This window comes from Pleurodeles waltl, chromosome 11, assembly GCF_031143425.1.
Source record: "Pleurodeles waltl isolate 20211129_DDA chromosome 11, aPleWal1.hap1.20221129, whole genome shotgun sequence".
In the NCBI taxonomy this organism is placed as follows: Eukaryota; Metazoa; Chordata; class Amphibia; order Caudata; family Salamandridae; genus Pleurodeles; species Pleurodeles waltl.
The window spans coordinates 68,532,910-68,546,577 of record NC_090450.1 but is presented as its reverse complement, the minus strand read 5'-3'; the positions used below and the strand labels follow the sequence as shown (position 1 = coordinate 68,546,577).

Here is a 13,668-nt window from a genome sequence, read left to right as displayed (position 1 = left end):
ACACAATATGTCAAAACAACACATGGATCTTCTAGGACTAGAGGTCCAGGAATTGCTACAAAAAGGAGCAATAGAATTAGTACCAATTAAACAGAAAGGAACAGGAGTTTACTCTCTGTACTTTCTCATACCCAAAAAGGACAAAACACTGAGACCTATATTAGATCTCAGAACGTTAAATACCTACATCAAATCAGATCACTTTCACATGGTGACATTACAAGACGTAATCCCATTGCTCAAACAACAAGACTACATGACAACACTAGACCTAAAGGATGCATACTTCCATATACCGATACATCCTTCGCACAGAAAGTACCTAAGGTTTGTATTCCAAGGGGTACATTACCAATTCAAAGTGTTGCCATTTGGGATAACAACTGCAGCAAGAGTTTTTACAAAATGCCTGGCGGTAGTAGCTGTGCATATCAGAAGACAGCAAATACACGTGTTCCCGTACCTAGACGATTGGTTAATCAAAACCAACACGCAAAAACGGTGTTCACAACACACAAAGTATGTCATAGAAACCCTCCACAAACTAGGTTTCTCACTCAACTACACAAAGTCACACCTTCAGCCGTGTCAAACACAGCAATACTTAGGGGCAACAATCAACACAACAAAAGGGGTTGCCACTCCAAGTCCACAAAGAGTACAAGCATTTCACAATGTAATACAGGCCATGTATCCAAAACAAAAAATACAGGTCAAGATGGTGATGAAACTACTAGGCATGATGTCCTCATGCATAGCCATTGTCCCAAACGCCAGATTGCACATGCGGCCCTTACAACAGTGCCTAGCATCACAATGGTCACAGGCACAGGGTCAAATTCTAGATCTAGTGTTGATAGACCGCCAAACATACACCTCGCTTCTATGGTGGAAGAAGATAAATTTAAACCAAGGGCGGCCTTTCCAAGACCCAGTGCCTCAATACGTAATAACAGATGCCTCCATGATAGGGTGGGGAGCACACCTCAATCAACACAGCATCCAAGGACAATGGGACACTCAGCAAAGACAGTTTCACATAAATCACTTAGAACTACTGGCAGTATTTCTAGCGTTGAAAGCATTTCAACCTATAATAAGCCACAAACACATCCTTGTCAAAACAGACAACATGACAAATATGTATTATCTCAACAAACAGGGAGGCACACACTCAACACAGTTGTGTCTCCTGGCACAGAGAATATGGCATTGGGCGATTCACAACCACATTCGCCTAATAGCACTGTTTATTCCAGGGATTCAGAATCAGTTAGCAGACAATCTCTCTCGGGATCACCAACAGATCCACGAATGGGAGATTCACCCCCAAATACTAAACACTTACTTCCAAAGATGGGGAACACCACAAATAGACCTATTTGCAACAAAAGAAAACTCAAAATACCAAAACTTCACATCCAGGTACCCACAAGATCAATCCCAAGGCAATGCTCTATGGATGAACTGGTCAGGGATCTTTGCATACGCTTTTCCCCCTCTCCTTCCATATGTAGTAAACAGGTTGAGTCAAAACAAACTCAAACTCATACTAATAGCACCAACATGGGCAAGGCAACCTTGGTACACGACACTACTAGACCTGTCAGTAGTACCTCATGTCAAACTACCCAACAAACCAAATCTGTTAACACAACACAAACAACAGATCAGACATCCAAATCCAGCATCTTTGAATCTAGCAATTTGGCTCCTGAAATCCTAGAATTCGGACACTTGCACCTCACACAAGAATGTATGGAGGTCATAAAACAAGCTAGGGAACCTACCACTAGACACTGCTACGCAAACAAATGGAAAAGATTAGTGTATTACTGCCAGAATAATCAAATTCAGCCGTTACACGCATCTCCGAAGGATATAGTAGGATATTTACTACATTTGCAAAAATCAAATCTAGCTTTCTCTTCCATAAAGATACATCTCACCGCAATATCAGCTTACCTACAAATTACTCATTCAACTTCACTATTTAGAATACCAGTCATTAAAGCGTTTATGGAAGGCTTAAAGAGAATCATACCACCAAGAACACCACCTGTTCCTTCATGGAACCTCAACATTGTCTTAACAAGACTCATGGGTCCACCTTTCGAGCCCATGCATTCTTGTGAAATGCAATACTTAACGTGGAAAGTTGCATTTTTGATTGCCATCACATCTCTAAGAAGAGTGAGCGAGATTCAAGCATTTACCATACAAGAACCATTTATTCAAATACATAAAAATAAAGTAGTTCTAAGAACAAATCCCAAATTTTTACCAAAAGTTATCTCACCGTTCCACTTAAATCAAACAGTAGAATTACCAGTGTTCTTCCCACAACCAAACTCTGTAGCGGAAAGAGCACTACATACATTAGACATCAAAAGAGCACTAATGTACTACATTGACAGAACAAAACTAATTAGAAAAACAAAACAACTATTTATTGCCTTTCAAAAACCTCATACAGGAAATCCAATTTCAAAACAAGGCATTGCTAGGTGGATAGTTAAGTGTATTCAAACCTGCTATCTTAAAGCAAAGAGAGAGCTGCCTATTACACCAAAGGCACACTCAACCAGAAAGAAAGGGGCTACCATGGCTTTTCTAGGAAATATTCCAATGAACGAAATATGTAAGGCAGCAACATGGTCTACGCCTCATACATTTACCAAACACTACTGTGTAGATGTGTTAACTGCACAACAAGCCACAGTAGGTCAGGCTGTACTAAGAACATTATTTCAAACTACTTCCACTCCTACAGGCTGAACCACCGCTTTTGGGGAGATAACTGCTTACTAGTCTATGCACAGCATGTGTATCTGCAGCTACACATGCCATCGAACGGAAAATGTCACTTACCCAGTGTACATCTGTTCGTGGCATGAGTCGCTGCAGATTCACATGCGCCCACCCGCCTCCCCGGGAGCCTGTAGCCGTTTAGAAGTAGATCCTGAACATTTGTACATTTGTAAATATATTACTTTAACCTTTATTATGTACATACGTATTCATTCCATTGCATGGGCACTATTACTAACATACACAACTCCTACCTCACCCTCTGCGGGGAAAACAATCTAAGATGGAGTCGACGCCCATGCGCAATGGAATCGAAAGGGGAGGAGTCCCTCGGTCTCGTGACTCGAAAAGACTTCTTCAAAGAAAAACAACTTGTAACACTCCGAGCCCAACACCAGACGGCGGACTGTGCACAGCATGTGAATCTGCAGCGACTCATGCCACGAACAGATGTACACTGGGTAAGTGACATTTTCCATATATATATATATATATATATATATGTTATTTATATATATATGTTCGACGGCATGCGTAGCTGCAGATACACATGCTGTGCACATCCCGCCATCTAGTGTTGGGCTCGGAGTGTTACAAGTTGTTTTTCTTCGAAGAAGTCTTTTCGAGTCACGAGATCGAGGGACTCCTCCCCTTTCGGCTCCATTGCGCATGGGCGTCGACTCCATCTTAGATTGTTTTCTTTCTGCCATCGGGTTCGACGTGTTCCTCTTCGCTCCGTGTTTCGGTTCGGAAAGTTAGTTAAATTTCGGAAAATTTGACGGTATTGTTTGCGTTCGGTATGGGGTTAGTTAACACAGATCGACACCGAGTTTTGAAGAGCTCCGGTGGCCCTTCGGGGTTTCGATTCCCCGGCGGGGCCTGGTCGGCCCGACCACGTGCGTCTTCAAGGCTAATGGAACGGACCCCATTCCGCTTCTGCCCCAAATGCCACAACAAGTATCCTTACACAGATCAGCATCTGGTCTGTAATTTGTGTTTGTCCCCCGAACACAAAGAGGATACCTGCGAGGCCTGTCGAGCGTTTCGGTCGAGGAAAACGCTGAGAGACCGGAGAGCAAGAAGACTTCAAATGGCGTCGGCGCCGTCAGCACACCAAGACTTGGAGGAAGAAGAAACCTTCTCCATCGCGGATTCGGACGAGGTCGAAACCGAACAGACGCCGAAAACTGTGAGTAAGACACCCCTGGCCAAAACTCACGGAAAATACACTAAAGCCCAGGGGACGCCACCGCCGACAGGCCATGGCTTAACCCGAAAATTAGGTGCCCGTCCATCGGCACCAAAAAAGGGCACACATGTGTCGTAGTCATCCGACTCCGGTCGAGATACCGGCACAGAACAGACTCGACCCCGGGTCAGAGCAATCTCGACATCGAGAGAGCGGCACCGAAACTAGTCGGCACCGAGATATCGGAACACCGAAAGCCAAAAAAGTGTCTTCTAAGCCAAAAAAGACGGTCGAAAAGTTTTCGATACCGAAACATCCGGCTTCTGGGCCGAAACCAAGTTCTTACACTGAGGAACAGGGCCTGTCCTCACAAATGCAAGGACACAAATTCGGACAGGAGCTAGAGGCAGGGGAGACAGATTACACACAGAGAAGGCTCCACAGTCAAAAGGAGACAGGAAAAATCAGAACTCTCCCTCAAATCCGAATGAAAAAGAAACTTGCTTTCCAAGAGAAAGACAAACAACCACAAGCAAAGGTGGCAAAACAAGTAACTCCGCCACCATCACCACATCGCTCACCACTGCCATCACCAATAGCCACTCCACCAATGATGCAGTCTCCAACGCGCACAGGGATGAGTCAAGATGATCCTGATACATGGGATCTTTATGATGCGCCTGTAACAGATAACAGTCCCGACTGTTATCCAGCGAGACCATCACCACCGGAGGACAGTACTGCTTACACACAGGTTGTGTCCAGAGCAGCCCCATTTGACAATGTCACCCTGCACGCGGAAGATGACTTTTTGTTTAATTCTCTGTCGTCCACACATAGTACCAGAGTCTTCCTATGTTACCGGGAATGTTGAAACACTCAAAGCAAGTATTTCAAGAGCCTGTAAAAGGCAGGGCCATCACTCCAAGGGTGGAGAAAAAGTACAAACCTCCACCACCAGACCCTGTGTACATCACGCAGAAATTGACACCGGACTCGGTGGTAGTAGGTGCAGCTTGCAAAAAGGCGAACTCACACACCTCGGGAGATGCACCACCACCCGACAAGGAAAGTCGCAAGTTCGACGCAGCGGGGAAAAGGGTTGCGGCACAAGCAGCCAACCAATGGCGCATTGTCAATTCACAGGCCTTGCTATCAAGATATGATAGAGCTCATTGGGACGAAATGCAACACTTCATAGAGCATCTACCCAAAGAGTTCCAAAAGCGTGCACAACAAGTGGTGGAATGCAGCAGACACAGCTGCAAGAACTGGAAATACAGCGGTCACCATACAGAGACACGCATGGCTACGCACCTCCGGATTCAAGCCAGAAATTCAACAAGTGGTGCTGAATATGCCTTTTAACGGACAGCAGTTGTTTGGGACGGAAGTGGACACTGCTAACGAGAAACTTAAAAAGGACACAGATACGGCCAAGGTCATGGGCGCACTCTACTCCCCACTGAGCAGAGGCACATTTCGGAAAACACAGTTTAGAGGGGGGTTTCTAGGACAAAATACAGAACCCTCAACTCAGAAACAAGACCCACATACCAGAGCCAGTATCAGAGGGGAAGTTTTCGGGGACAATACAGAGGGGGACAGTTCCCTAAAACTAGAGGAAAGTTCCATAGTCCCAAGACCCCTCAAAATAAACAGTGACTTCAGTGTCACAAATCCCCAACACATAACACCAGTGGGGGGGAGACTAACAGATTTTTACCAAAACTGGGAGGAGATAACAGACACGTGGGTCCTAGCCATTATCCAACATGGTTATTGCATAGAATTCCTACAATTGCCTCCAAATGACCCACCGAAAACACACATGTCCAAACAACACATGGATCTATTACAGCTGGAGGTCCAAGCGTTGTTGCAAAAAGATGCAATAGAACTAGTACCAAATCATCAGAAAGGAACGGGTGTTTACTCCCTGTACTTTCTCATACCCAAAAAAGACAAAACTCTAAGACCTATCTTAGATCTCAGAACCCTAAATCTTTACATCAAATCAGATCAATTTCACATGGTGACACTTCAAGACGTAATCCACTTGCTCAAACAACAAGACTACATGACAACATTAGACCTCAAGGATGCGTATTTCCATATACCCATACATCCTTCCCACAGAAAATACTTAAGGTTTGTAATCCAAGGGGTACATTACCAGTTCAAAGTGTTGCCATTCGGAATAACAACAGCGCCAAGAGCCTTTACAAAATGCCTTGCCGTAGTGGCAGCCCATATCAGAAGACAGCAAATACATGTGTTCCCGTATCTGGGCGACTGGTTAATCAAAACCAATACGCAAGAACGGTGTTCACAACACACAAAATACGTTATAGAAATCCTTCAAAAGTTAGGGTTCTCACTCAACTACCAAAAATCACACATACAGCCGTGTCAAATACAACAGTACTTGGGAGCAACAATCAACACGAAAAAAGGGATTGCCACTCCAAGTTCACAAAGGGTACAGGCATTCCAAAACGTAATACAGGCCATGCACCCAAACCAAAGGTTCCAGGTAAAATTAGTAATGAAACTACTAGGCATGATGTCCTCATGCATAGCCATTGTCCCAAACGCAAGATTACACATGCGGCCCTTACCACAGTGCCTAGCATCACAATGGTCACAAGCACAGGGTCAACTTCAAGATCTAGTGTTCATAGACCGCCAAACATACACCTCGCTTCAATGGTGGAATACTATAAATTTAAACCAAGGGCGGCCTTTCCAAGACCCAATACCTCAATACGTGATCACAACAGATGCTTTCATGGTAGGGTGGGGAGCACACCTCAACCAACACAGCATCCAGGGACAATGGGACACTCAACAGAGACAACATCATATAAATCACCTAGAACTACTAGCAGTATTTCTAGCGTTGAAAGCATTTCAACCACTAATAACCCACAAACACATTCTTGTCAAAACAGACAACATGACAACAATGTATTATCTGAACAAACAGGGAGGGACACACTCAACACAATTGTGTCTCTTAGCTCAAAAGATATGGCATTGGGCGATTCACAACCACATTTGCCTAATAGCGCAGTTCATACCAGGAATTCAAAACCAGTTAGCCGACAATCTCTCTTGGGATCACCAACAAATCCACGAATGGGAAATTCATCCCCAGATACTACAAACTTACTTCCAAAGATGGGGAACACCGCAAATAGACCTATTTGCCACAAAAGAAAACGCAAAATGCCAAAACTTCGCATCCAGGTACCCACAGGCTCACTCTCAAGGCAATGCGTTATGGATGAGTTGGTCAGGGATATTTGCATACGCTTTTCCCCCTCTCCCACTCCTTCCGTATCTAGTAAACAAATTGAGTCAAAACAAACTAATACTGATAGCACCAACTTGGGCACGACAACCTTGGTACACAACACTACTAGACCTGTCAGTAGTACCTCATATCAAACTGCCAAACAGACCAGATCTGTTAACTCAAAACAAACAACAGATCAGACACCCGAATCCAGCATCGCTCAATCTAGCAATTTGGCTCCTGAAATCTTAGAATTCGGACATCTAGACCTTACACAAGAATGCATGGAGGTCATAAAACAGGCTAGGAAACCAACCACAAGACATTGCTACGCAAATAAGTGGAAAAGATTGGTTTATTACTGCCATAATAATCAAATTCAACCATTACACACATCTGCAAAAACATCGTAAGCTACCTACTACACTTACAAAAGTCCAAGTTAGTTTTTTCATCCATAAAAATACATCTGACTGCAATTTCGGCTTATCTGCAAATTACACATTCAACTTAATTATTCAGAATCCCAGTCATAAAAGCATTTATGGATGGTCTGAAAAGGATTATCCCACCAAGAACTCCACCAGTTCCTTCGTGGAACCTCAACATCGTATTAACACGACTCATGGGTCCACCATTTGAACCCATGCACTCATGTGAGATACAGTACTTAACATGGAAAGTAGCCTTTCTAATAGCTATCACATCTCTCAGAAGAGTAAGTGAGATACAAGCCTTTACCATAAAAGAACCCTTTATACAAATACACAAACATAAAGTAGTTCTACGCACAAATCCTACATTTTTACCTAAAGTCATATCACCGTTCCACTTAAATGAAACAGTGGAACTCCCAGTGTTCTTTCCAGAACCAGACTCTGTAGCTGAGAGAGCATTACATACATTAGACATCAAAAGGGCACTAATGTACTACATTGATAGAACCAAACAAATTCGCAAGACAAAACAATTGTTTGTTGCTTTCCAAAAACCTCATACAGGGAATCCAATACCCAAACAAGGCATTGCCAGATGGATAGTTAAATGTATTCAAACCTGTTATATAAAAGCAAAAAGAGAACTGCCTATTACACCAAAGGCACACTCCACTAGAAAGAAAGGTGCCACCATGACCTTTCTAGGAAACATACCAATGACTGAAATCTGTAAGGCAGCCACCTGGTCTACGCCTCATACATTTACCAAGCATTACTGCGTGGATGTGTTAACAACACAGCAAGCCACAGTAGGACAAGCAGTATTAAGTACATTATTTCAAACATTTTCAACTCCTGCAGGCTAAACCACCGCTTTGGGGGAGATAACTGTTTACTAGTCTATGCACAGCATGTGTTTCTGCAGCTACACGTGCCATCGAACGGAAAATGTCACTTACCCAGTGTACATCTGTTCGTGGCATGAGTCGCTGCAGATTCACATGCGCCCTCCCACCTCCCTGGTAGCCTCTAGTCGTTCTTAATTGAATGAAAGTTGTAAATATGTAAATAAATATTCTTTTGATACACATTAAGTACATACATAACTACTCCATTGCATGGGCACCTCTAGTATACTCACAACTCCTACCTCACCCTCTGCGGGGAAAACAATCTAAGATGGAGTCGACGCCCATGCGCAATGGAGCCTGAAAGGGAGGAGTCCCTCGGTCTTGTGACTCAAAAAGACTTCTTTGAAAAAAAACAACTTGTGCCTCTCTGAGCCCAACACTAGATGGCAGGATAATGCACAGCATGTGAATTTGCAGCGTCTCATGCCACGAACAGATGTACACTGGGTAAGTGACATTTTCCATATATATATATATATATAAGAAAGAAGTGACTCAAACAGATGATCTCATTAAAGAACAAAAATATATTTCTACTACAACGTTTCAGCTTCCGCCTTCCTTTGGGATCCAGATTTTTGCCCTGGCTGGCTGTTGTTTTCTTGTGATCCTGCATCTTCCAGTGTGTGTGTATATATGGATAATATATATATATACACACACACACACACACACACACATTTCTTCACTCCTTACTTCACCCTCCTGCGGGAAAACAGTCTAACAAAGGACTTGATGCCCATGCGCACTATCACTGAGAGGAGGAGTCACTCGATCTTGTTTCTCAAAAAAGCTTCTTCTAAGAAAAACAACTTGTAACACTCCGATCCCAACACTAGATGGTGGAGTTATGCAAAGCATGTGAATCTGCAGCACTCCATGCCACGAACAGGTGTCTATTGGGTAATTGATATATAAAAATAATTTAATAAGTATGATTTCCCTTGACAACAACGCCAGAGGCATTGTGCTGCATCCACCCAACATCTTCTGATGTTTATGTGCATTTGAGTTTATTGCACAGCTACTACTCCCTGACATTGCGAGGCTGTCGTGCTCGTGCCCGCCCCACTGCAGAGTTTGCTGCTGAATTCACCTTGGTACGGAGGGATGTATCTTCAGAACTCTCAGACAGACCAAAAAACTGAAAGCTGAGAATCCAGCCAATATCTCCCTTTGGAAATAGGTGTTACATGGCTTGGAAGGGGTAGCCTCCTCAAGCCACTGGCTGTACGGAGGGATGTATCTTCAGAACTCTCAGACAGACCAAAAAACTGAAAGCTGAGAATCCAGCCAATATCTCCCTTTGGAAATAGGTGTTACATGGTTTGGAAGGGGTAGCCTCCTCAAGCCACTGGTATGCTTTGAAGGGCACATTTGGTGCCCTCTGTGCATAAACCAGTCTCTGTTTTGGCGCGAAACTGGACAATGGAAAGGTAAGTGACCTCTCCCCTGCCCATCACCACCCCAGGGGTGGTGCCCAGAGCTCCTCCAGAGGGTCCCTGGGTTCTGTTATCTTGAATCAAAGGTTGGCAGAGACCTCTGGGAGCATCTGAGTGGCCAGGTCAGGAAGGTGACGTCAGAGCCCCCTCCTGATAGGTCACCTGACTAAGTGACCACTTCCCCTTTCAGGGCTATTTAGGGTCTTTTCCTTGGGTGGGTCCTCAGATTTGGCTTGCAAGATTCCAGCAGGACTCTTCTGCAACCTTACTTCGATTTCTAGCCACTGGAACCGCGACTGGACCCTCCAGAAACCGACAATCTGCATCCACGACAAAGACTATGCTTGCAACATTGTTTCCACCGCTCCTTTCAGCTTCTGCAACATTTCCCCGGCTGTGCATTCCCTGAGGGTGGCAAGTCTTCAGTCTGCATGAGAAGGAAGAAGGAATCTCCATTGGAGTGAAGGAGCCACTCCCCTACATCCGCACGCACAAACTGCAACGACGATCAGCTGCGTGGATCTCCTCTCATCTTGAGCTGCGTGGATCCTGCATAACGGGTGATGGTCCAGAGTAGTCCTCTTGGCCCTCTCTGCCAGCCGTCCAACTTCGGTGGAAGGTAAGCCCTTGCCTAACCACTTAGGACAGAACCCCCGTGCACTGCGTCTCTTGCAGCTGCCAAGGCTTGTTTGCATCTCCTCCAAGGGATCGTCAGGCTATGGGTAGCCCCAGCCCCCAGAACTTCTTCCTGAGACGCACAGCCCTCTGCGTGGTTCTCCTGTGGCGTGGGACACTTCCCCAGTCATGCCACATGGGCTCTTCTACGACTCCTGTGTACCTATCTTGTGGGACTCCTGTGGGTGCTGCCTCTGCTCCTGTCGGCTCTGTGTTGCTGAGGCTCCCCTGTGACTCCCCCTCCTGGGTTGAGTCCTCCTGGGCCTTGCTGGTCCCCGGCAGCTCCACTTTCCGCCAACCGCGACATTTACCTTTGCCCAAGGCTTGTTGGTGGTATCCTTGCACCCGAACCCAACTGCAATTCTTTTTCCAGCATGGGATGTCATCTGCACCCTACAGGAACTCTTCACAGACTCCAGGGCTGCAGTGCTGACTCTCTTCACATCACCGACAACGAACTCCTGCAATCCTAGACTGGTGGATAGGGCTCCTCCTCCCACTAGACTCTTCTGTGACTTCTGGACTTGGTCCCCTTCTTCCACATGTCTTCCTCTTCAGGAATCCTCCGCTGGTTTCTTGCAGTCTTGTCTGGGTGTTGCATTTTCTTCTTTTTCTTCCTTTTGTGTGGTTTGGGGAAAATCTAGTAATATCCTCCTTTCCTCCTGGTCGCTAGGGGGCACTGTGGTACTTACCTTTGGGGTTTACTAGTATCGCCTATCTCCCCTCTACATATTCCACTTACCTAGGTGGGGGTCCTATGTTGGCATTCCATTTTTTTTAGTATATGGTTTGGGCTCCCCCTAGGGTCACTAACTGCATTTGCACTGTTTTCTATCACTTTCTATACCTATTGAAGATAATTAGTGTATATATTTAGTGTGTTACTTACCTCCTATGGGAGGATTGCCTCTCTAGGACTTTTTGGTGTTGTCACTAAAATAACGTACCTTTATTTTTGTAACACTGAGTGTTTTTTCTCATGTGTGACTACGGTGGTATTGCATGAGCGTTGCATGTCTCCTAAATAAGCTTTGGCTGCTCATTCACAGCTACCTCAAAGGAGCACGGCTTCTAGACACTGCCTACATAATTCTAATAGGGGATACCTGGAGATAGCATAGGGTGTATGTACCTTAGGTACCCACCACCCATCAGGCCAGCTTCTTACAACAGGGAAAGGCATTTAAGTTAAGCTCCTTAGTCTCCCGACCTCCCTTCTAAAATACCAGTGGGCGTAAACGTGGTATTATGGACTGAATTCAGATAGAAAACGTATGGCCCCTACAAGAACAAAGTCGCACCAAGGACAACATACCAAACACTATAGGAGGGAAAAAAGACACTGAGGGTGGGCCCCAATTAGGTGAGCTTGCAGAGCAACAGATTGAAGTAATGAGAAACTCACCAAATAAGCTGAAGAAGAATCTCCAAAAGAGCTCGCGGATCAGGGAGGCAGGGGGCAATCGGTCTCAAAGTCCATCAAAGATTTTGTGGACAAACATTTAAATTATATAAAGCGGGCACAGGTGGATGTGTCAGATATGAAAGTGAGAGATACGATCTGCAGGATTTGAGTAACCCAAGCATAAACAATTCGGACTTTATGGAAGACGCTCGACCCTTGCCGGTGCCTTGACTGTCCACTCCCCCCCCCCCCCCCCCCAAACCCCCCCCCCCCCCGACCCCCCCCGACCCCCCCCCCCCCTCCCTACATCATCCCACCCCCTGACTGCTGTTCCCCCTATTGGATAATAGGACTCTACAAAATTATGGGATAGGGAATATGAGGGATAGAGTGGGGGCAAAGCGGGAGGCTGAACTTGAGAGTAGGGATGTACCCGACAATATACAGGAACAGTCAGGGGCTGTTAAATGAAGAAATTGGAAGACCTGAACAACATTGTCCCTTATATTTTGAAGACTCAGCTGCATCCTCAGCCTGAATGCTAGATATAACAATCATGGAAAAAAATCTTGCAAGACATCTTCAAGGTGACTGTGTTAAAAAACGGTATTTTAAAATTCCAGAAAACTCAGCTTAAGTCTGTTGCCTTAGAAATAAAGCAAATAAGAGTGCATGTGCCGAATGTAGTTAGGCCAAAAGAGAAAAGTAGGAAACCCGCGACTAATGAGGCATATGAGTAGGCTGGCGCGACCAAGCATGAGGAGGGAAGGGAAATGGTATACGTTTCTACATACACTGTGCTGATTAAAAAAAAAAAAAAAAACGGGGGCCACCCTCGATGTATAGGCAATACATACCTCATACAAAGGGGATAAGAAAAGGTTGAAGGAAGGGTTTATTGGATGGAAGAAAGAGAAAAGGAGCACATGCACAGCAGGGACAGGAAGGCATACTGCAAAATATTCTAAAAAGGTGCAGTTAAAGGAGGTCCCAAAAAGAAGGTTGTCGAAAATAACAGTATGCATGGGGGATTATTATTTATCGCTAAGGAATAAGTGGGGTTGGTCATGTAGAAACACATGGGGAAGAACCCTAAAGGGGAATGGTAGGTAAACAAGTATGGGCAAGTCAAAATAGAGATACTATTAAAGCAGAAGGTAAACTAAGGGAAGAAGGGGATTTAGAGAGAGCACAGATAGAGGACAGAGGGAATGAAAGGATTTTATATACCTAGTATGTATACCTATAGCCATACAAAGGGAGAAAAAAGATAAAGAATGGAAATTAGCTCCCCTGAATTGTTCACAGTTGGTATTATCACTCTTGAAATACCCAAGCCTGAAGGCTATATCATCAAACGATCTAAGGCTGGTGGAGTTCACTAATAACACACAGGGTAACAAGGTAACAAAAGTACAACTGCATTCAGTGATAGTAAAAGCACTGAAGAAAGAGGAAGCAGAGATGTTAAAATAGGGGATTAGATTTGCAGCAGAA

At 44.7% G+C, this 13,668-nt stretch overlaps 1 protein-coding gene across 5 annotated transcripts in view; it reads left to right on the top strand.

Moving 5' to 3' along the window:
- GNB4 (G protein subunit beta 4) overlaps nucleotides 1-13,668 on the top strand; it is a 541,779-nt gene that overhangs the window by 321,722 nt on the left and 206,389 nt on the right. The gene's annotated exons all lie outside the window — the stretch shown is intronic.